The sequence below is a fragment of the Carica papaya genome, chromosome 8 (genome assembly GCF_054855325.1).
Source record: "Carica papaya isolate Zhongbai chromosome 8, ASM5485532v1, whole genome shotgun sequence".
Classification (NCBI taxonomy): Eukaryota; Viridiplantae; Streptophyta; class Magnoliopsida; order Brassicales; family Caricaceae; genus Carica; species Carica papaya.
The window spans coordinates 19289632-19310210 of record NC_142316.1 but is presented as its reverse complement, the minus strand read 5'-3'; the positions used below and the strand labels follow the sequence as shown (position 1 = coordinate 19310210).

At 46.6% G+C, this 20579-nt stretch overlaps 7 non-coding genes and 32 pseudogenes across 7 annotated transcripts; 3 read left to right on the top strand and 36 right to left on the bottom strand.

The window, feature by feature from the left end:
* Positions 1–172: 172 nt before the first annotated feature.
* Positions 173–291, bottom strand: LOC148249197 (5S ribosomal RNA; annotated as a pseudogene).
* An 871-nt stretch (positions 292–1162) lies between these two features.
* LOC148249196 (5S ribosomal RNA) lies at positions 1163–1281 on the bottom strand (annotated as a pseudogene).
* Positions 1282–1487: 206 nt separating this feature from the next.
* LOC148249195 (5S ribosomal RNA) lies at positions 1488–1606 on the bottom strand (annotated as a pseudogene).
* Positions 1607–2165: 559 nt separating this feature from the next.
* On the bottom strand, positions 2166–2284 carry LOC148249194 (5S ribosomal RNA; annotated as a pseudogene).
* Positions 2285–2846: 562 nt separating this feature from the next.
* On the bottom strand, positions 2847–2965 carry LOC148249193 (5S ribosomal RNA; annotated as a pseudogene).
* Positions 2966–3174: 209 nt separating this feature from the next.
* On the bottom strand, positions 3175–3293 carry LOC148249192 (5S ribosomal RNA; annotated as a pseudogene).
* A 559-nt stretch (positions 3294–3852) lies between these two features.
* LOC148249191 (5S ribosomal RNA) lies at positions 3853–3971 on the bottom strand (annotated as a pseudogene).
* A 561-nt stretch (positions 3972–4532) lies between these two features.
* On the bottom strand, positions 4533–4651 carry LOC148249190 (5S ribosomal RNA; annotated as a pseudogene).
* A 562-nt stretch (positions 4652–5213) lies between these two features.
* LOC148249189 (5S ribosomal RNA) lies at positions 5214–5332 on the bottom strand (annotated as a pseudogene).
* Positions 5333–5541: 209 nt separating this feature from the next.
* On the bottom strand, positions 5542–5660 carry LOC148249188 (5S ribosomal RNA; annotated as a pseudogene).
* A 204-nt stretch (positions 5661–5864) lies between these two features.
* Positions 5865–5982, bottom strand: LOC148249187 (5S ribosomal RNA; annotated as a pseudogene).
* A 236-nt stretch (positions 5983–6218) lies between these two features.
* LOC148249186 (5S ribosomal RNA) lies at positions 6219–6337 on the bottom strand (annotated as a pseudogene).
* Positions 6338–6542: 205 nt separating this feature from the next.
* Positions 6543–6661, bottom strand: LOC148249185 (5S ribosomal RNA; annotated as a pseudogene).
* A 561-nt stretch (positions 6662–7222) lies between these two features.
* On the bottom strand, positions 7223–7341 carry LOC148249184 (5S ribosomal RNA). The gene has a single exon (XR_015814440.1). It is a non-coding gene; the product is annotated as a 5S ribosomal RNA (ribosomal RNA).
* Positions 7342–7546: 205 nt separating this feature from the next.
* LOC148249183 (5S ribosomal RNA) lies at positions 7547–7665 on the bottom strand (annotated as a pseudogene).
* Positions 7666–8224: 559 nt separating this feature from the next.
* Positions 8225–8343, bottom strand: LOC148249182 (5S ribosomal RNA). The gene has a single exon (XR_015814965.1). It is a non-coding gene; the product is annotated as a 5S ribosomal RNA (ribosomal RNA).
* Positions 8344–8904: 561 nt separating this feature from the next.
* Positions 8905–9023, bottom strand: LOC148249181 (5S ribosomal RNA). Its single transcript, XR_015814414.1, has one exon. It is a non-coding gene; the product is annotated as a 5S ribosomal RNA (ribosomal RNA).
* Positions 9024–9229: 206 nt separating this feature from the next.
* LOC148249180 (5S ribosomal RNA) lies at positions 9230–9348 on the bottom strand (annotated as a pseudogene).
* A 204-nt stretch (positions 9349–9552) lies between these two features.
* Positions 9553–9671, bottom strand: LOC148249179 (5S ribosomal RNA; annotated as a pseudogene).
* A 209-nt stretch (positions 9672–9880) lies between these two features.
* On the bottom strand, positions 9881–9999 carry LOC148249178 (5S ribosomal RNA; annotated as a pseudogene).
* Positions 10000–10204: 205 nt separating this feature from the next.
* Positions 10205–10323, bottom strand: LOC148249177 (5S ribosomal RNA; annotated as a pseudogene).
* Positions 10324–10883: 560 nt separating this feature from the next.
* Positions 10884–11002, bottom strand: LOC148249176 (5S ribosomal RNA; annotated as a pseudogene).
* Positions 11003–11207: 205 nt separating this feature from the next.
* LOC148249175 (5S ribosomal RNA) lies at positions 11208–11326 on the bottom strand (annotated as a pseudogene).
* Positions 11327–11886: 560 nt separating this feature from the next.
* On the bottom strand, positions 11887–12005 carry LOC148249174 (5S ribosomal RNA; annotated as a pseudogene).
* Positions 12006–12210: 205 nt separating this feature from the next.
* On the bottom strand, positions 12211–12329 carry LOC148249173 (5S ribosomal RNA; annotated as a pseudogene).
* A 1237-nt stretch (positions 12330–13566) lies between these two features.
* LOC148249172 (5S ribosomal RNA) lies at positions 13567–13685 on the bottom strand. Its single transcript, XR_015814720.1, has one exon. It is a non-coding gene; the product is annotated as a 5S ribosomal RNA (ribosomal RNA).
* Positions 13686–13890: 205 nt separating this feature from the next.
* Positions 13891–14009, bottom strand: LOC148249171 (5S ribosomal RNA; annotated as a pseudogene).
* A 563-nt stretch (positions 14010–14572) lies between these two features.
* Positions 14573–14691, bottom strand: LOC148249170 (5S ribosomal RNA; annotated as a pseudogene).
* Positions 14692–14900: 209 nt separating this feature from the next.
* Positions 14901–15019, bottom strand: LOC148249169 (5S ribosomal RNA; annotated as a pseudogene).
* Positions 15020–15575: 556 nt separating this feature from the next.
* LOC148249168 (5S ribosomal RNA) lies at positions 15576–15694 on the bottom strand (annotated as a pseudogene).
* Positions 15695–15900: 206 nt separating this feature from the next.
* On the bottom strand, positions 15901–16019 carry LOC148249167 (5S ribosomal RNA). Its single transcript, XR_015815246.1, has one exon. It is a non-coding gene; the product is annotated as a 5S ribosomal RNA (ribosomal RNA).
* Positions 16020–16224: 205 nt separating this feature from the next.
* LOC148249166 (5S ribosomal RNA) lies at positions 16225–16343 on the bottom strand. The gene has a single exon (XR_015815315.1). It is a non-coding gene; the product is annotated as a 5S ribosomal RNA (ribosomal RNA).
* A 205-nt stretch (positions 16344–16548) lies between these two features.
* Positions 16549–16667, bottom strand: LOC148249165 (5S ribosomal RNA; annotated as a pseudogene).
* Positions 16668–17227: 560 nt separating this feature from the next.
* On the bottom strand, positions 17228–17346 carry LOC148249164 (5S ribosomal RNA). Its single transcript, XR_015815186.1, has one exon. It is a non-coding gene; the product is annotated as a 5S ribosomal RNA (ribosomal RNA).
* Positions 17347–17911: 565 nt separating this feature from the next.
* Positions 17912–18030, bottom strand: LOC148249163 (5S ribosomal RNA; annotated as a pseudogene).
* Positions 18031–18593: 563 nt separating this feature from the next.
* Positions 18594–18711, bottom strand: LOC148249162 (5S ribosomal RNA; annotated as a pseudogene).
* A 434-nt stretch (positions 18712–19145) lies between these two features.
* On the top strand, positions 19146–19264 carry LOC148249161 (5S ribosomal RNA; annotated as a pseudogene).
* A 205-nt stretch (positions 19265–19469) lies between these two features.
* Positions 19470–19588, top strand: LOC148249160 (5S ribosomal RNA; annotated as a pseudogene).
* Positions 19589–20411: 823 nt separating this feature from the next.
* Positions 20412–20530, top strand: LOC148249159 (5S ribosomal RNA; annotated as a pseudogene).
* The last annotated feature ends 49 nt before the right edge of the window (positions 20531–20579 follow it).

Sequence of the window (20579 nt, the reverse complement as noted above, 5' to 3'; positions counted from 1 at the left end):
CTTTATTCCCCCTCCCGTCATTCGTTTCCTTGTGCGTGCGCACTGCACCTCTCGTTCTCGCTCAAATATCAAGTAAAATGCCACGGCACCGTGACTCACATTTGCGAATAAATCTGCGGACCATAATTAAGGTCGCGCATAAGGTCGAACGGCACAACTGAAAAAAAGAAAATGGGTGCAACACGAGAACTTCCCAGGAGGTAACCCATCATTGTACTGCTTTCGCCAAAGCACACTTAACTGCGGAGTTCTGATGGGATCCGGTGCATTTGTGCTGGTGTGACCGCACCTGTTTAATTTTGTGCTGAAAATACATACACTCCTTCTTCCCTCCCACCCTCCCATCATTTGTTTCCTTGTGCGTTCACAATGCACCTCTCATTCTCGTTCTAATATCGATTAAAATGCCCCTGATTCTTGACTCACATTTGCGTATAAACCAGCGGACCATAGTTCCAGTCGCGCGTAACGTCGAACGACCCATCTGAAAAAAAATTATTGAGATACGAGGACTTCCCAAGAGGTCACCCATCCGAGTACTACACTAGCCCAAGAACACTTAACTGCAGAGTTCTGATGAGATCCAGTGCATTAGTGCTGGTATGATGCCACTTGTTTAATTTTGCGCTTCAAATACATACACTCCTTCTATTTTCTTCCTCCTCCCAACATTTGTTTCCTTGTGCGTGCGCACTGCACCTCCCGTACTCGTTCTAATATCAAGTAAAATGCCACGGCGCAGTGACTCACATTTGCGAATAAACCTGCGGACCATAAATCAAGTCGCGCGTAACGTCGAAAGAATCATCTGCAAAAAGATGGGTGCAACACGAGGACCTCCCAAGAAAATGGGCGAAATATAAGGACTTCGCAGGAGGTCACCCATCTGAGTTCTTTTCTCACCCAAGCACCCTTAACTGCGGAGTTCTGATAGAATCCGTTGCATTAGTGCTGGTATAATCCCTCATGTTTCATTCTGCACTGCAAATACATACACTCTTTCTCCTCCCGTCATTTGTTTCCTTGTGCGTGCACTCTGCATCTCTCTTTCTCGTTCTAATATCAAGTAATATGCCCCGGCACCGTGACTCACCTTTGCAAATGAACCAGCGGTTTATAATTCCATTCGCGCATAACGTCGAACAACCAATCCGAAAAAAAATAAGTACAACACGAGGGCTTCCCAAGTGGTCACCCATCCGAGTACTACTCTCGCCCAAGCACACTTAACTGTGGAGTTCTGATTGGATCCGGGGCTTTAGTGCTGGTATGATCGCACCTGTTTAATTTCGCGCTGCAAATACATATACTCCTTCTCCTTTCTTCCCCCTCCCGTCATTTGTATCCTTGTGCGTTAACACTTCACCTCTCATTCTCGTTCTAATATCGATTAAAATGCCCCTGCTTATTGACTCACATTTGCGTATAAACCAGCGGACCCTAGTTCCAGACGCGCGTAACGTCGAACGACCCGTCTGAAAAAAAAATTGGTGCGACACGAGGACTTCCCAGGAGGTCACGTATCCGAGTACTAATCTCGCCCAAGCACACTTAACTGCAGAGTTCTGATGGGATCCGGTGCAATAGTGCTGGTATGATCGCACCCGTTTAATTTTGCGCTTCTATTACATAAACTCATTCCCCTTTCTTCCCCCACCCGTCATTTGTTTCCTTGTGCGTGCGCACTGCACCTCCCGTTCTCGTTCTAATTTCAAGTAAAATGCCACGGCGCCGTGACTCACATTTGCTAATAAACCTGAGGACCATAATTCAAGTCGCGCGTAACGTCGAAAGAATCATCTGCAAAAAAATGGGTGCAACACGAGGACTTCACAAGAAAATGGGTGAAATATAAGAACTTCGCAGGAGGTAACCCATGCTAGTACTACTCTCGCCCAAGCACCCTTACCTACGGAGTTCTGATAGAATTCGTTGCATTAGTGCTGGTATGATCGCACCTGTTTCATTTCTTGCTGAAAATACATACACTCCTTCTCCTTCCTTCCCCCTCCCATCAATTGTTTCCTTGTGCGTTCACACTGCACCTCTCCTTCTCGTTCTAATATGGATTAAAATGCCCCTGCTTCTTGACTCACATTTGCGTATAAACCAGCGGACCCTAGTTCCAGTCGCGCGTAATGTCGAACGACTCGTCTGAAAAAAAATTGGTGCGACACGAGGACTTCCCAGGAGGTCACCAATCCGAGTACTACTCTCGCCAAAGCACACTTAACTGCGGAGTTCTGACGGAATCCGGTGCATTAGTGCTGGTATGATCGCACACGTTTAATTCCGCGCTACAAATACATAAACTCCTTCTCCTTTCTTCCCCCTCCCGTGATTTGTTTCCTTGTGCGTGCGCACTGCCCCTCCCGTGCTCCTTCTAATATAAAGTAAAATGCTACGGTGCCGTGACTCACATTTGCGAATAAACCTGAGGACCATAATTCAAGTCGCGCGTATCGTCGAAAGAATCATCTGCAAAAAAATGGGTGGAACACGAGGACTTCCTAAGAAAATTGGTGAAATATAAGGACTTCGCATGAGGTCACCCATCCTAGTGCTACTCTCGCCCAAGCACCCTTAACTTGCGAAGTTCTGATAGAATCCGTTGCATTGGTGCTGGTATGATCGCTCATGTTTCATTCTGCGCTCCAAATACATACACTTTTTCTCCCTCCATCCCCCCTCCCGTCATTTGTTTCCTTGTGCGTGCACTCTGCATCTCTCCTTCTCGTTCTAATATCGATTAAAATGCCCCTGCTTCTTGACTCACATTTGCGTATAAACCAGCGGACCCTAGTTCCAGTCGCGCGTAACGTCGAACGACCCGTCTGAAAAAATAATTAGTGCGACACGAGGACTTCCCAAGAGGTCACCCATCTGAGTACTACTCTCGCCCAAGCACACTTAACTGCGGAGTTATGATGGGATCCGGTGCATTAGTGCTGGTATGATCGCACATGTTTAATTTTGCGCTGCAAATACTTAAACTCCTTCTCATTTCTTCTCCCTCCCGTCATTTGTTTCCTTGTGCGTGCACACTGCACCTCTCGTTCTCGTTCAAATATCAAATAAAATGCCACGACACCGTGACTCACATTTGCTAATAAATCTGCGGACCATAATTAGAGTCGCGCGTAACGTCGAATGGCACATCTGAAAAAAAGAAAATGGATGCAACACGAGAACTTCCCACGATGTAACCCATAATTGTATTACTTTCGCCAAAGCACACTTGACAGCGGAGTTCTGATGGGATCCGGTGCATTTGTGCTGGTATGATCGCACCTGTTTAATTTCGCACTGCAAATACATACACTCATTCCCCTTTCTTCCCCCTCCCGTCATTTGTTTCCTTTTACGTGCGCATTGCACCTCCCGCTCTCGTTCTAATATCAAGTAAAATGCCACGGCGCCGTGACTCACATTTGCGAATAAACCTGAGGACCATAATTCAAATCGCGCGTAACGTCGAAAGAATCATCTGCAAAAAAATGGGTGCAACACGAGGACTTCACAAGAAAATGGATGAAATATAAGGACTTCGCAGGAGGTAAACCATGCTAGTACTACTCTAGCCCAAGCACCCTTACCTACGAAGTTCTGATAGAATCCGTTGCATTAGTGCTGGTATGATCGCACCTGTTTCATTTCGTGCTGAAAATACATACACTCCCTCTCCTTCCCTCCCCCTCCCATCGATTGTTTCCTTGTGCGTTCATACTGCACCTCTTCTTCTCGTTCTAATATCGATTAAAATGCCCCTGCTTCTTGACTCACATTTGCGTATAAACCAGCGGACCCTAGTTCCAGTCGCGCGTAACGTCGAACGACCCGTCTGAAAAAAAATTGGTGCGACACGAGGACTTGCCAGCAGGTCACCCATCTGAGTACTACTCTCGCCCAAGCACACTTAACTGCGGAGTTCTGACGGGATCCGGTGCATTTGTGCTGGTATGATCGCACCCGTTTAATTCCGCGCTCCAAATACATAAACTCCTTCTCCTTTCTTCCTCCTCCTGTCATTTGTTTCCTTATGCGTGCGCACTGCACCTCCCGTGCTCCTTCTAATATAAAGTAAAATGCTACGGTGCCGTGACTCACATTTGTGAATAAACCTGAGGACCATAATTCAAGTTGCGCGTATAGTCGAAAGAATCATCTGCAAAAAAATAGGTGGAACACGAGGACTTCCTAAGAAAATGGGTGAAATATAAGGACTTCGCATGAGGTAACCCATTCTAGTGCTACTCTTGCCCAAGCACCCTTAACTTGCGGAGTTCTGATAGAATCCGTTGCATTGGTGCTGGTATGATTGCTTATGTTTCATTCTGCGCTGCAAATACATACACTTTTTCTCCCTCATCCCCCCTCCCGTCAATTGTTTCCTTGTGAGTGCACTCTGCATCTCTCCTTCTCGTTCTAATATCGATTAAAATGCCCCTGCTTCTTGACTCACATTTGCGTATAAACCAGTGGACCCTAGTTCCAGTCGCGCGTAACGTCGAACGACCCGTCTGAAAAAAAAATTAGTGCGACACGAGGACTTCCCAAGAGGTCACCCATGCGAGTACTACTCTCGCCCAAGCACACTTAACTGCAGAGTTCTGACGGGATCCGGTGCATTAGTTCTGGTATGATCGCACCCGTTTAATTCCACACTGCAAATACATAAACTCCTTCTCCTTTCTTCCCCCTCCCGTCATTTGTTTCCTTGTGCGTGCGCACTGCACCTCCCCTGCTCGTTCTAATATCAAGTAAAATGCTACGGTGCCATGACTCACATTTGCGAATAAACCTGAGGACCATAATTCAACTCGCGCGTATCGTCGAAAGAATCATCTGCAAAAAAGTGGGTGCAACACGAGGACTTCCTAAGAAAATGGGTGAAATATAAGGACTTCGCAGGAAGTCACCCATCCTAGTGCTACTCTCGCCCAAGCACCTTTAACTTGCGGAGTTCTGATAGAATCCGTTGCATTGGTGCTGGTATGATTGCTCATGTTTCATTCTGCGCTGCGAATACATATACTTTTTCTACCTCCATCCCCCCTCCTGTCATTTGTTTCCTTGTGCGTGCACTCTGCATCTCTCTTTCTCGTTCTAATATCGATTAAAATGCCCCTGCTTCTTGACTCACATTTGCGTATAAACCAGTGGACCCTTGTTCCAGTCGCGCGTAACGTCGAACGACCCGTCGGAAAAAAAAATTAGTGCGACACGAGGACTTCCCAAGAGGTAACCCATTTGAGTACTACTCTTGCCTAAGCACACTTAACTGCGGAGTTCTGATGGAATCCGGTGCATTAGTGCTGGTATGATCGAACCTGTTTAATTTCGCACTGCAAATACATAAACTCCTTCTCCTTTATTCCCCCTCCCGTCATTTGTTTCCTTGTGCGTGCGCACTGCACCTCTCGTTCTCGCTCAAATATCAAGTAAAATCCCACGGCGCCGTGACTCACATTTGCGAATAAATCTGCGGACCATAATTAAAGTCGCGCGAAAGGTCGAACGGCACATCTGAAAAAAAGAAAATGGGTGCAACACGAGAACATCCCAGGAGGTAACCCATCATTGTACTACTTTCACCAAAGCACACTTAACTGCGGAGTTCTGATGGGATCCGGTGCATTTGTGCTGGTGTGACCGCGCCTGTTTAATTTCGTGCTAAAAATACATACACTCCTTCTTCCTTCCCTCCCTCCCATCATTTGTTTCCTTGTGCGTTCACACTGCATATCTCCTTCTCGTTCTAATATCGATTAAAATTCCCCTCATTCTTGACTCATATTTACGTATAAACCAGCAGACCATAGTTCCAGTCGCTCGTAACGTCGAACGACCCATCTGAAAAAAAATTGTTGCGATACGAGGACTTCCCAAGAGGTCACCCATCCGAGTACTACACTCGCCCAAGCACACTTAACTGCAGAGTTCTGATTGGATCTAGTGCATTAGTGCTGGTATGATGCCATTTGTTTAATTTTGCGCTTCAAATACATACACTCCTTCTCTTTTCTTCCTTCTCCCGTCATTTGTTTCCTTGTGCTTGCGCACTGCACTTCCCGTTCTCGTTCACATATCAAGTAAAATGCCACGGCGTCGTGACTCACATTTGCGAATAAACCTGAGGACCAAAAATCAAGTCGCGCGTAACGTCGAAAGAATCATCTGCAAAAAGATGGGTGCAACACGAGGACCTCCCAAGAAAATGGGTGAAATATAAGGACTTCGCAGGAGGTCACCCATCCGAGTACTTTTCTCGCCCAAGCACCCTTAACTGCGGAGTTCTGATAGAATCCGTTGCATTAGTGCTGGTATGATCGCACCTGTTTCATTTCGTGCTGAAAATACATACACTCCCTCTCCTTCCCTCCCCCTCCCATCGATTGTTTCCTTGTGCGTTCACACTGCACCTCTTCTTCTCGTTCTAATATCGATTAAAATGCCCCTGCTTCTTGACTCACATTTGCGTATAAACCAGCGGACCCTAGTTCCAGTCGCGCGTAAAGTCGAACGACATATCTGAAAAAAAATTATTGCGATACGAGGACTTCCCAGGAGGTCACCCATCCGAGTACTACTCTCGCCCAAGCACAGTTAACTGCGGAGTTCTGATGGGATCCGGTGCATTTGTGCTGGTATGATAGAACCCGTTTAATTTCGCGCTGCAAATACATAAATTCCTTCTCCTTTCTTCCCCCTCCCGTCATTTGTTTCCTTGTGCGTGCGCACTGCACCTCCCGTGCTCGTTCTAATATAAAGTAAAATGCTACGGTGCCGTGACTCACATTTGCGAATAAACCTGAGGACCATAATTCAAGTCGCGCGTATCGTCGAAAGAATCATCTGCAACACAATGGGTGAAACACGAGGACTTCCTAAGAAAATGGGTGAAATATAAGGACTTCGCAGGAGGTCACCCATCCTAGTGCTACTCTCGCCCAAACACCCTTAACTTGCGGAGTTCTGATAGAACCCGTTGCATTGATGCTAGTATGATTGCTCATGTTTCATTCTGCGCTGCAAATACATACACTTTTTCTCCCTCCATCCCCCCTCCCTTCATTTGTTTCCTTATGCATACACTCTGCATCTCTCCTTCTCGTTCTAATATCAAGTAATATACCCCGGCACCGTGACTCACCTTTACAAATGAACCAGCGGTTTATAATTCCATTCGCGCGTAACGTCGAACAACCCATCCGAAAAAAAATATGTGCAACACGAGGGCTTCCCAGGTGGTCACCCATCCAAGTACTACCCTCGCCCAAGCACACTTAACTGCGGAGTTCTGATGGGATCCGGAGCTTTAGTGCTGGTATGATCGCACCTTTTTAATTTTTCGCTGTAAATACATACACTCCTTCTCCTTTCTTCCCCCTCCCGTCATTTGTTTCCTTGTGCGTTCACACTTCACCTCTCATTCTCGTTCTAATATCGATTAAAATGACCCTGCTTCTTGACTCACATTTGCGTATAAACCAGCGGACCCTAGTTCCAGTCGCGCGTAACGTCGAACGACCCGTCTGAAAAAAAATTTGTGCGACACAAGGACTTCCCAGGAGGTCACCCATCCGAGTACTAATCTCGCCCAAGCACACTTCACTGCGAAGTTCTGATGGGATCCGATGCATTAGTGCTGGTATGATCGCACCAGTTTAATTTCGCGCTGCAAATACATAAACTCATTCCCCTTTCTTCCCCCTCCCGTCATTTGTTTCCTTGTGCGTGCGCACTGCACCTCCCGTTCTCGTTCTAATATAAAGTAAAATGCTAAAGCGCCGTGAATCACATTTGCGAATAAACCTGAGGACCATAATTCAAGTCGCGCGTAACATCGAAAGAATCATCTGCAAAAAAATGGGTGCAACACGAGAACTTCACAAGAAAATGGGTGAAATATAAGGACTTCGCAGGAGGTAACCCATGCTAGTACTACTCTCGCCCAAGCACCCTTACCTACGGAGTTCTGATAGAATCCGTTGCATTAGTGCTGGTATGATTGCACCTGTTTCATTTCGTGCTGAAAATACATACACTCCTTCTCTTTCCCTCCCCCTCCCATCAATTGTTTCCTTGTGCGTTCACACTGCACCTCTCCTTCTCGTTCTAATATCGATTAAAATGCCTCTGCTTCTTGACTCACATTTGCGGATAAACCAGCGGACACTAGTTCCAGTCGCGCGTAACGTCGAACGACCCGTCTGAAAAAAAATTTGTGCGACACGAGGACTTCCCAGGAGGTCACCCATCTGAGTACTACTCTCGCCCAAGCACACTTAACTGCAGAGTTCTGACGGGATCTGGTGCATTAGTGCTGGTATGATCGCACCCGTTTAATTCTGCGCTGCAAATGCATAAACTCCTTCTCCTTTCTTCCCCCTCCCGTCATTTGTCTCCTTGTGCGTGCGCACTGCACCTCCCGTGCTCGTTCTAATATAAAGTAAAATGCTACGGTTCCGTGACTCACATTAGCAAATAAACCTGAGGACCATAATTCAAGTCGGGAGTATCGTCGAAAGAATCATCTGCAAAAAAATGGGTGCAACACGAGGACTTCCTAAGAAAATGGGTGAAATATAAGGACTTCGCAAGAGGTCACCCATCCTAGTGCTACTCTCGCCCAATGACCCTTAACTTGCGGAGTTCTGATAGAATCCGTTGCATTGGTGCTGGTATGATTGCTCATGTTTCATTCTGCGCTGCAAATACATACACTTTTTCTCCCTCCATCCCCCCTCCCGTCATTTGTTTCCTTGTGCGTGCACTCTGCATCTCTCCTTCTTGTTCTAATATCGATTAAAATGTCCCTGCTTCTTGACTCACATTTGCGTATAAACCAGTGGACCCTAGTTCCAGTCGCGCGTAACGTCGAACGCCCGTCTGAAAAAAAAATTAGTGCGACACGAGAACATCCCAGGAGGTCACCCATCTTAGTACTACTCTCGCCCAAGCACACTTAACTGCGGAGTTCTGATGGGATCCGGTGCATTAGTGCTGGTATGATCGCACCTATTTAATGTTGCGCTGCAAATACATAAACTCCTCCTTTCTTCCCCCTCTCGTCATTTGTTTCCTTGTGCGTGCGCACTGCACCTCCCGTTCTCGTTCAAATATCAAGTAAAATGCCACGGCGCCGTGACTCACATTTGCGAATAAATATGCGGAACATAATTAATGTCGCGCGTAACGTCGAACGGCACATCTGAAAAAAAGAAAATGGGTGCAACATGAGAACTTCCCAGGAGGTAACCCATCATTGTACTACTTTCGTCAAAGCACACTTAACTGCGAAGTTCTGATGGGATCCGGTGCATTTGTGCTGGTGTGAGCGCACCTGTTTAATTTCGGGCTGAAAATACATACACTCCTTCTTCCCTCCCCCCCTCCTATCATTTGTTTCCTTGTGCATTCACACTGCACCTCTCCTTCTCGTTCTAATATCGATAAAAATGCCACAGATTCTTGACTCACATTTGCGTATAAACCAGCGGATTATAGTTCCAGTCGCACGTAACATCGAACGACCCGTGTAAAAAAAAATTGGTGCGACACGAGGACTTCCCAAGAGGTCACCCATCCGAGTACTGCTATCGCCCAAGCACACTTAACTGCGAAGTTCTGATGGGATCCGGGGCATTAGTGCTGGTATGACCGCACCCGTTTAATTCCGCGCTGCAAATACATAAACTCCTTCTCCTTTCTTCCCCCTCCCGTCATTTGTTTCCTTGTGCGTGCGCACTGCACCTCTCGTTCTCGTTCAAATATCAAGTAAAATACAACGGCGCTGTGACTCACATTTGCGAATAAATCTGTGGACCATAATTAAAGTCGCGCGTAACGTCGAACGGCACATCTGAAAAAAAGAAAATGGGTGCAACACGAGAACTTCCCCGGAGGTAACCCATCATTGTACTACTTTCGCCAAAGCACACTTAACTGCGGAGTTCTGATGGGATCCGGTGCATTTGTGCTGGTGTGACCGCACCTGTTTATTTTCGTGCTGAAAATACATACACTCCGTCTTTCCTCCCCCATCCCATCATTTGTTTCCTTTTGCGTTCACACTGCACCTCTTCTTCTTGTTCTAATATCGATAAAAATGCCCCTGATTCTTGACTCACATTTGCGTATAAACCAGCGGACCATAGTTCCAGTCGCACCTAACGCCGAACGACCCATCTGAAAAAAAAAATTGTTGGGATACGAGGACTTCCCAAGAGGTCACCCATCCGAGTACTACTCTCGCCCAAGCACACTTAACTGCAGAGTTCTCATGGGATCCAGTGCAGTAGTGCTGGTATGATGCCACTTGTATAATTTTGCGCTTCTAATACATACACTCATTCTCGTTTCTTCCTCATCCCGTCATTTGTTTCCTTGTGCGTGCGCACTGCACCTCCCGTACTCGTTCTAATATCAAGTAAAATGCCACGGCGCCGTGACTCACATTTGCAAATAAACTTGCGGACCATAAATCAAGTCGCGCATAACGTCGAAAGCATCATCTGCAAAAAGACGGGTGCAAGACGAGGACCTCCCAAGAAAATGGGTGAAATATAAGGACTTCGCAGGAGGTCACCCATCCGAGTACTTTTTTCGCCCAAGCACCCTTAACTGCGAAGTTCTGAAAGAATTCGTTGCATTAGTGCTGGTATGATCCCTCATGTTTCATTCTGCACTGCAAATACACACACTCTTTCTCCTCCCATCGCCCCTCCCGTCATTTGTTTCCTTGTGCGTGCACTCTGCATCTCTCTTTCTCGTTCTAATATCAAGTAATATGACCCGGCACCGTGACTCACCTTTGCAAATGAACCAGCGGTTTATAATTCCATTCGCGCGTAACGTCGAACAACCCATCCCAAAAAAAATAGGTGCAACACGAGGGCTTCCCAAGTCGTCACCCATCCGAGTACTACGCTCACCCAAGCACACTTAACTGCGGAGTTCTGATGGGATCCGGAGCTTTAGTGCTAGTAAGATCGCACCAGTTTAATTTCGCGCTGCAAATACATACACTCCTTCTCCTTTCTTCCCCCTCCCGTCATTTGTTTCCTTGTGCGTTCACACTTCACCTCTCATTCTCGTTCTAATATCGATTAAAATGCCCCTGCTTCTTGACTCACATTTGCGTATAAACCAACGGACCCTAGTTCCAGACGCGTGTAACGTCGGAAGACCCGTCTGAAAAAAAATTGGTGCGACACGAGGACTTCCCAGGTGGTCACCCATCCGAGTACTAATCTCCCCCAAGCACACTTCACTGCAGAGTTCTGATGGGATCCGGTGCATTAGTGCTGGTATGATCGCACATGTTTAATTTGGCGCTGCAAATACATACACTCCTTCTCTTTTCTTCCTCCTCCCGTCATTTGTTTCCTTGTGCGTGCGCACTGCACCTCCCGTACTCATTCTAATATCAAGTAAAATGCCACGATGCCGGGACTCACATTTGCGAATAAACCTAAGGACCGTAAATCAAGTCGCGCGTAACGTCGAAAGAATCATCTGCAAAAAGATGGGTGCAACACGAGGACCTCCCAAGAAAATGGGTGAAATATAAGGACTTCGCAAGAGGTCACCCATCCGAGTACTTTTCTCGCCTAAGCACTCTTAACTGCGGAGTTCTAATAGAATCCGTTGCATTAGTGCTGGTATGATCCATCATGTTTCATTCTGCACTGCAAATACATACACTCTTTCTCCTCCCATCCCCCCTCCCGTCATTTGTTTCCTTGTGCGTGCACTCTGCATCTCTCTTTCTCGTTCTAATATCAAGTAATATGCCCCGGCACCGTGACTCACCTTTGCAAATGAACCAGCGGTTTATAATTCCATTCGCGCGTAACGTCGAACAACCCATCCGAAAAAAAATAGGTGCAACACGAGGGCTTCCCAAGTTGTCACCCATCCAAGTACTACTCTCGCCCAAACACACTTAACTGCGGAGTTCTGATGGGATCCGGGGCTTTAGTGCTGGTATGATCGAACTTGTTTAATTTCGCGCTGCAAATACATACACTCCATCTCCTTTCTTCCCCCTCCCGTCATTTGTTTCCTTGTGCGTTCACACTTCACCTCTCATTCTCATTCTAATATCGATTAAAATGCCCCTGCTTCTTGACTCACATTTGCGTATAAACCAGCGGACCCTAGTTCTAGACGCGCGTAATGTCGAACGACCCATCTGAAAAAAAATTTGTGCAACACGAGGACTTCCCAGGAGGTCACCCATCCGAGTACTAATCTCGCCGAAGCACACTTCACTGCGGAGTTCTGATGGGATCCGGTTCATTAGTGCCGGTATGATCGCACTTGTTTAATTTCGCGCTGCAAATACATAAACTCATTCCCCTTTCTTCCCCCTCCCGTCATTTGTTTCCCTGTGCGTGCGCACTGCACCTCCCGTTCTCGTTCTACTATCAAGTAAAATGCCACGGCGCCGTGACTCACATTTGCGAATAAACCTGAGGACCATAATTCAAGTCGCGCGTAACGTCGAACGAATCATCTGCAAAAAAAAGGGTGCAACACGAGGACTTCCTAAGAAAATTGGTAAAATATAAGGACTTCGCAGAAGGTAACCCATGCTAGAACTACTCTCGCCCAAGCACCCTTACCTACGGAGTTCTGATAGAATCTGTTGCTTTAGTGCTGGTATGATCGCACCTGTTTCATTTCGTGCTGAAAATACATACACTCCTTCTCCTTCCCTCCCCTTCCCATCAATTGTTTCCTTGTGCGTTCACACTGCACCTCTCCTTCTCGTTCTAATATCGATTAAAATGACCCTTCTTCCTGACTCACATTTGCGTATAAACCAGCGGAACCTCGTTCCAGTCGCGCGTAACGTCGAACGACCCGTTTGAAAAAAAATTGGTGCGACACGAGGATTTCCTAGCAGGTCACCCATCCAAGTACTACTCTCGCCCAAGCACACTTAACTGCAGAGTTCTGATGGGATCCAGTGCATTACTGCTGGTATGATGCTATTTGTTTAATTTTGCGCTTCAAATACATACACTCCTTCTCTTTTCTTCCTCATCCCGTCATTTGTTTCCTTGTGCGTGCGCACTGCACCTCCCGTACTCGTTCTAATATCAAGTAAAATGCCACGGCGCCATGACTCACATTTGCGAATAAACCTGCGCACCATAAATCAAGTCGTGCGTAACGTCGAAAGAATCATCTGCAAAAAGATGGGTGCAACACGAGGACCTCCCAAGAAAATGGGTGAAATATAAGGACTTCGCAGGAGGTCACCCATCCGAGTACTTTTCTCGCCCAAGCACCCTTAACTGCGGAGTTCTGATAGAATCCTTTGCATTAGTGCTGGTATGATCCATCATGTTTCATTTTGCACTACAAATACATACACTCTTTCTCCTCCCATCCCCCCTCCCGTCATTTGTTTCCTTGTGCGTGCACTCTGCATCTCTCTTTCTCGTTCTAATATCAAGTAATATGCCCCGGCACCGTGACTCACCTTTGCAAATGAACCAGCGGTTTATAATTCCATTCGCGCGTAACGTCGAACAACCCATCCGAAAAAAATAGGTGCAACACGAGGGCTTCCCAAGTGGTCACCCATCCGAGTACTACTCTCGCCCAAGCACACTTAACTGCGGAGTTCTGATGGGATCCGGGGCTTTAGTGATGGTATGATCGCACCTGTTTAATTTCGCACTGCAAATACATACACTCCTTCTCCTTTCTTCCCCCTCCGGTCATTTGTTTCCTTGTGCGTTCACACTTCACCTCTCATTCTCGTTCTAATATCGATTAAAATGCCCCTGCTTCTTGACTCACATTTGCGTATAAACCAGTGGACCCTAATTCCAGTCGCGCGTAACGTCGAACGACCCGTCTGAAAAAAAATTGGTGCGACACGAGGACTTCCAAAGAGGTCACCCATCCGAGTACTACTCTCACCCAAGCACACTTAACTGCGGAGTTCTGATGGGATCCGGTGCATTAGTGCTGGAATGATTGCACCTGTTTAATTTCGCGCTGCAAATACATAAACTCATTCCCCTTTCGTCTCCCTCCCGTCATTTGTTTCCTTGTCCGTGCGCACTGTAGCTCCCGTTCTCGTTCTAATATCAAGTAAAATGCTACAGCACCGTGACTCACATTTGCGAATAAACCTGAGGACCATAATTCAAGTCGCGCGTAATGTCGAAAGAATCATCTGCAACAAAATGGGTACAACACGAGGACTTCCTAAGAAAATGGGTGAAATATAAGGACTTCGCAGGAGGTCACCCATCCTAGTGCTACTCTCGCCCAAGCACCCTTAACTTGCGGAGTTCTGATAAAATCCATTGCATTGATGCTGGTATGATTGCTCATGTTTCATTCTGCGCTGCAAATACATACACTTTTTCTCCCTCCATCCCCCCTCCCATAATTTGTTTCCTTGTGCGTGCACTTTGCATCTCTCATTCTCGTTCTAATATCGATTAAAATACCCCTGTTTCTTGACTCACATTTGCGTATAAACCAGTAGACCCTAGTTCCAGTCGCGTGTAACGTCGAACGACCCGTCTGAAAAGAAAAATTAGTGTGACACGAGTACTTCCCAGGAGGTCACCCATCCGAGTACGACTCTCGCCCAAGCACACTTAACTGCGGAGTTCTGATGGGATCCGGTGCATTAGTGCTGGTATGATCGCACCTGTTTAATTTTGCACTGCAAATACATAAACTACTTCTCCTTTCTTCCCCCTCCCGTCATTTGTTTCCTTGTGCGTGCGCACTGCACCTCTCGTTCTCGTTCAAATATCAAGTAAAATGCCACAGCGTCGTGACTCACATTTGCGAATAAATCTGCAGACCATAATTAAAGTCGCGCGTAACGTCGCACGGCACATCTGAAAAAAAGAAAATGGGTGCAACACGAGAACTTCCCATGAGGTAACCCATCATTGTACTACTTTCGTCAAAGCACACTTAACTGCGGAGTTCTGATGGGATCCGGTGCATTTGTGCTGGTGTGACCGCACCTGTTTAATTTCGTGCTGAAAATACATACACTCCTTCTTCCCTCCCCCCTCCCATCATTTGTTTCCTTGTGCGTTCACACTGCACCTCTCCTTCTCGTTCTAATATCGATTAAAATGCCCCTGATTCTTGACTCACATTTGCGTATAAACAAGCGGACCATAGTTCCAGTCGCTCGTAACGTCGAACGACCCATCTAAAAAAAATTGTTGCGATACGAGGACTTCCCAAGAGGTCACCCATCCGAGTACTATTCTCTCCCAAGCACACTTAACTGCAGAGTTCTGATGGGATCCAGTGCATTAGCGCTGGTATTATGCCACTTGTTTAATTTTGCGCTTCAATTACATACACTCCTTCTCTTTTCTTCCTCATCCCGTCATTTGTTTCCTTGTGCATGCACACTGCACCTCCCGTACTCGTTCTAATATCAAGTAAAATGCCACAGCGCCGTGACTCACATTTGCGAATAAACCTACGGACCATAAATCAAGTCGCGCGTAACGTCGAAAGAATCATCTGCAAAAAGACAGGTGCAACACGAGGACCTCCCAAGAAAATGGGTGAAATATAAGGACTTCGCAGGAGGTCACCCATCCGAGTACTTTTCTCGCCCAAGCACCCTTAACTGCGGAGTTCTGATAGAATCCGTTGCATTAGTGCTGGTATGATCCCACATGTTTCATTCTGCACTGCAAATACATACACTCTTTCTCCTTCCATCCCCCCTCCCGTCATTTGTTTCCTTGTGCGTGCACTCTGCATCTCTCTTTCTCATTCTAATATCAAGTAATATGACCCGGCACCGTGACTCACCTTTGCAAATGAACCAGCGGTTTATAATTCCATTCACGCGTAACGTCGAACAACCCATCCTAAAAAAAATAGGTGCAACACGTGGGCTTCCCAAGGGGTCACCCATCCGAGTACTACCCTCGCCCAAGCACACTTAACTGCGGAGTTCTGATGGGATCCGGAGCTTTAGTGCTGGTATGATCGCACCTGTTTAATTTCGCGCTGCAAATACATACACTCCTTCTCCTTTCTTCCCCCTCCCGTCATTTGTTTCCTTGTGCGTTCACACTTCACCTCTCATTCTCGTTCTAATATCGATTAAAATGCCCCTGCTTCTTGACTCACATTTGTGTATAAACCAGCGGACCCTAGTTCCAGACGCGGGTAACGTCGAGCGACCCGTCTGAAAAAAAATTGGTGCGACACGAGGACTTCCCAGGAGGTCACCCATCCGAGTACTAATCTCGCCCAATCACACTTCACTGCGGAGTTCTGATGGGATCCGGTGCATTAGTGCTGGTATGATCGCACCTCTTTAATTTTGTGCTGCAAATACATAAACTCATTCCCCTTTTTTCCCCCTCCCGTCATTTGTTTCCTTGTGCGTGCGCACTACACCTCCCGTTCTCGTTCTAATATCAAGTAAAATGCTATAGCGCCGTGACTCACATTTGCGAATAAACCTGAGGACCATAATTCAAGTCGCGCGTAACGTCGAAAGAATCATCTGCAAAAAAATGGGTGCAACACGAGGACTTCACAAGTGGCGACCAATCCGAGTACTACTCTCGCCCAAGCACACTTAACTGCGGAGTTCTGATGGGATCCAGTGCATTAGTGCTGGTATGATGCCACTTGTTTAATTTTGCACTTCAACTACATACACTCCTTCTCTTTTCTTCCTCATCCCGTCATTTGTTTCCTTGTGCGTGCGCATTGCACCTCCCGTACTCGTTCTAATATCAAGTAAAATGCCACGGCGCCGTGACTCACATTTGCGAATAAACCTGCGGACCATAAATCAAGTCGCGTGTAACGTCAAAAGAATCATCTGCAAAAAGATGGGTGCAACACGAGGACCTCCCAAGAAAATGGGTGAAATATAAAGACTTCGCAGGAGGTCACCCATCCGAGTACTTTTCTCGCCCAAGCACCCTTAACTGCGGAGTTCTGATAGAATCCGTTGCATTAGTGCTGGTATGATCCCTCATGTTTCATTCTGCACTGCAAATACATTGACTCTGTCTCCTTCCATCCCCCCTCCCGTCATTTGTTTCCTTGTGCGTGCACTCTGCATCTCTCTTTCTCGTTCTAATACCAAGTAATATGCCCCGGCATCGCGACTCACCTTTGCAAATGAACCAGCGGTTTATAATTCCATTCGCGCGTAACATCAAACAACCCATCCGAAAAAATATAGGTGCAACACGAGGGCTTCCCAGGTGGTCACCCATCCGAGTACTACTCTCGCCCAAGCACGCTTAATTGTGGAGTTCTGATGGGATCCGGAGCTTTAGTGCTGGTATGATCGCACCTGTTTAATTTTGCGCTGCAATTACATACACTCCTTCTCCTTTCTTCCCCCTCCCGTCATTTGTTTCCTTGTGCGTTCACACTTCACCTCTCGTTCTCGTTCTAATATCGATTAAAATGCCCCTGCTTCTTGACTCACATTTGCGTATAAACCAACGGACCCTAGTTCCAGATGCGCGTAACGTCGAACGACCCGTCTGAAAAAAAATTGGTGCGACACAAGGACTTCACAAGAAAATGGGTGAAATATAAGGACTTCGCAGGTGGTAACCCATGCTAGTACTACTCTCGCCCAAGCTCCCTTACCTACGGAGTTCTGATAGAATCCGTTGCATTAGTGCTGGTATGATCGCACTTGTTTCATTTCGTGCTGAAAATACATACACTCCTTCTCCTTCTCCTTCCCTCCCCCTCCCACCAATTGTTTCCTTGTGCGTTCACACTGCACCGCTCCTTCTCGTTCTAATATCGATTAAAATGCCCGTGCTTTTTGACTCACATTTGCGTATAAACCAGTGGACCCTAGTTCCAGTCGCACGTAACGTCGAACGACCCGTCTGAAAAAAAATTGGTGTGACACGAGGACTTCCCAAGAGGTCACCCATCCAAGTACTACTCTTGCCCAAGCACACTTAACTGCGGAGTTCTGATGGAATCCGGTGCATTAGTGCTGATATGATCGCACTCGTTTAATTCCGCGCTGCAAATACATAAACTCCTTCTCCTTTCTTCCCCCTCCCGTCATTTGTTTCCTTGTGCGTGCGCACTGCACCTCCCGTGCTCATTCTAATATCAAGTAAAATGCTACAGTGCCGTGACTCACATTTGCGAATAAACCTTAGGACGACAATTCAAGTCGCGCGTATCGTCGAAAGAATCATCTGCAAAAAAATGGGTGCAACACGAGGACTTCCTAAGAAAATGGGTGAAATATAAGGACTTCGCAGGAAGTCAGCTATCCTAGTGCTACTCTCGCCTAAGCACCCTTAACTTGCGGAGTTCTGATAGAATCCGTTGCATTGGTGCTGGTATGATTGCTCATGTTTCAATCTGCGCTGCAAATACATACACTTTTTCTCCATCCATCCCCCCTCCCGTCATTTGTTTCCTTGTGCGTGCACTCTGCATCTCTCTTTCAAGTTCTAATATCGATAAAAATGCCCCTGCTTCTTAAATCACATTTGCGTATAAACCAGTGGACCCTAGATGCAGTCGCGCGTAACGTCGAACGACCCATCTGAAAAAAAAAATTAGTACGACACGAGGACTTCCCAAGAGGTCACCCATCCGAGTACTACTCTCGCCCAACACACTTAACTACGGAGTTCTGATGGGATCCGGTGCATTAGTGCTGGTATGATCGCACCTGTTTAATTTTGCGCTGCAAATACATAAATTCCTTCCCCTTTCTTCCCCCTCCCGTCATTTGTTTCCTTGTGCGTGCGCACTACACCTCTCGTTCTCGTTCAAATATCAAGTAAAATACCACGGCGCCGTGACTCACATTTGCGAATAAATCTGCGGATCATAATTAAAGTCGCGCGTAATGTCAAACGGCACGTTCAAATATCAAGTAAAAGTCCTCGTGTTGCACCCATTTTTTTGCAGATGATTCTTTCGACGATACGCGCGACTTGAATTATGGTCCTCAGGTTTATTCGCAAATGTGAGTCATGGCACCGTAGCATTTTACTTGATATTAGAACGAGCACGGGAGGTGCATTGCGCACGCACAAGGAAACAAATGACGGGAGGGGGAAGAAAGGGGAAGGAGTTTATGTATTTGCAGCGTGGTATTAGACGGGTGCGATCATACCAGCATTAATGCACCGGATCCCATCAGAACTGCGTAGTCAAGTGTGCTTGGGCGAGAGTAGTACTCGGATGGGTGACCTCCTGGGAAGTTCTCGTATTGCACCAATTTTTTTTCAGACAGGTTGTTCGACGTTACGCGCGACGGGAACTAGGGTCCGCTGGTTTATACGCAAATGTGAGTCAAGAAGCAGGGGCATTTTAATCGATATTAGAATGAGAAGGAGAGGTGCAATGTGAACGCATAAGGAAACAATTGATGGGAGGGGGAGGGAAGGAGAAAGAGTGTATGTATTTTCAGCACAAAATGAAATAGGTGTGATCATACCAGCATTAATGCACCGGATCCCATCAGAACTCCGCAGTTAAGTGTGCTTGGGCGAGAGTAGTACTCGAATGGGTGACCTCCTGGGAAGTCCTTGTGTCGCAAAAATTTTTTTTCAGACGGGTCGTTCGACGTTACGCAAGACTGGAACTAGGGTCCGCTGGTTTATACGCAAATGTGAGTCAAGAAGTAGGGGCATTTTAATCGATATTAGAACGAAAAAGAGAGGTGCAGTGTGAACGCACAAGGAAACAATTGATGGGAGGGGGAGGGAAGGAGAAGGAGTGTATGTATTTTCAGCACGAAATGAAACAGGCGCGGTCATACCAGCACTAATGCAACGGATTCTATCAGAACTCCGTAGGTAAGGGTTCTTGGGCGAGAGTAGTACTAGCATGGGTTACCTCCTGCGAAGTCCTTATATTTCACTCATTTTCTTGTGATGTCCTCGTGTTGCTCCCATTTTAATCGATATTAGAACGAGAAAGAGATGTGCAGTGTGAACGCACAAGGAAACAATTGATGGGTGGGGGAGGGAAGGAGAAGGAGTGGATGTATTTTCAGCACGAAAAGAAACAGGTGTGATCATACCAGCACTAATGCAACGGATTCTATCAGAACTCCGTAGGTAAGGGTGCTTGGGCGAGAGTAGTACTAGCATGGGTTACCTCCTGCGAAGTCCTTATATTTCACCCATTTTCTTGTGAAGTCCTCGTGTTGCACCCATTTTTTTGCAGATGATTCTTTCAACGTTACGCGCGACTTGAATTATGGTCCTCAGGTTTATTCACAAATATGAGTCACGGCGCTTTAGCATTTTACTTGATATTATAACGAGAACGGGAGGTGCAGTGCGCACGCACAAGGAAACAAATGACGGGAGGGGGAAGAAAGGGGAATGAGTTTATGTATTTGCATCGCAAAATTAAACAGGTGCGATCATACCAGCACTAATGTACCGGATCCCATCAGAACTCCGCAGTGAAGTGTGCTTGGGGGAGATTAGTACTCGGATGGGTGACCTCCTGGGAAGTCCTCGTGTCGCACCAATTTTTTTTCAGACGTGTCATTCGACGTTACGCTCGTCTGGAACTAGGGA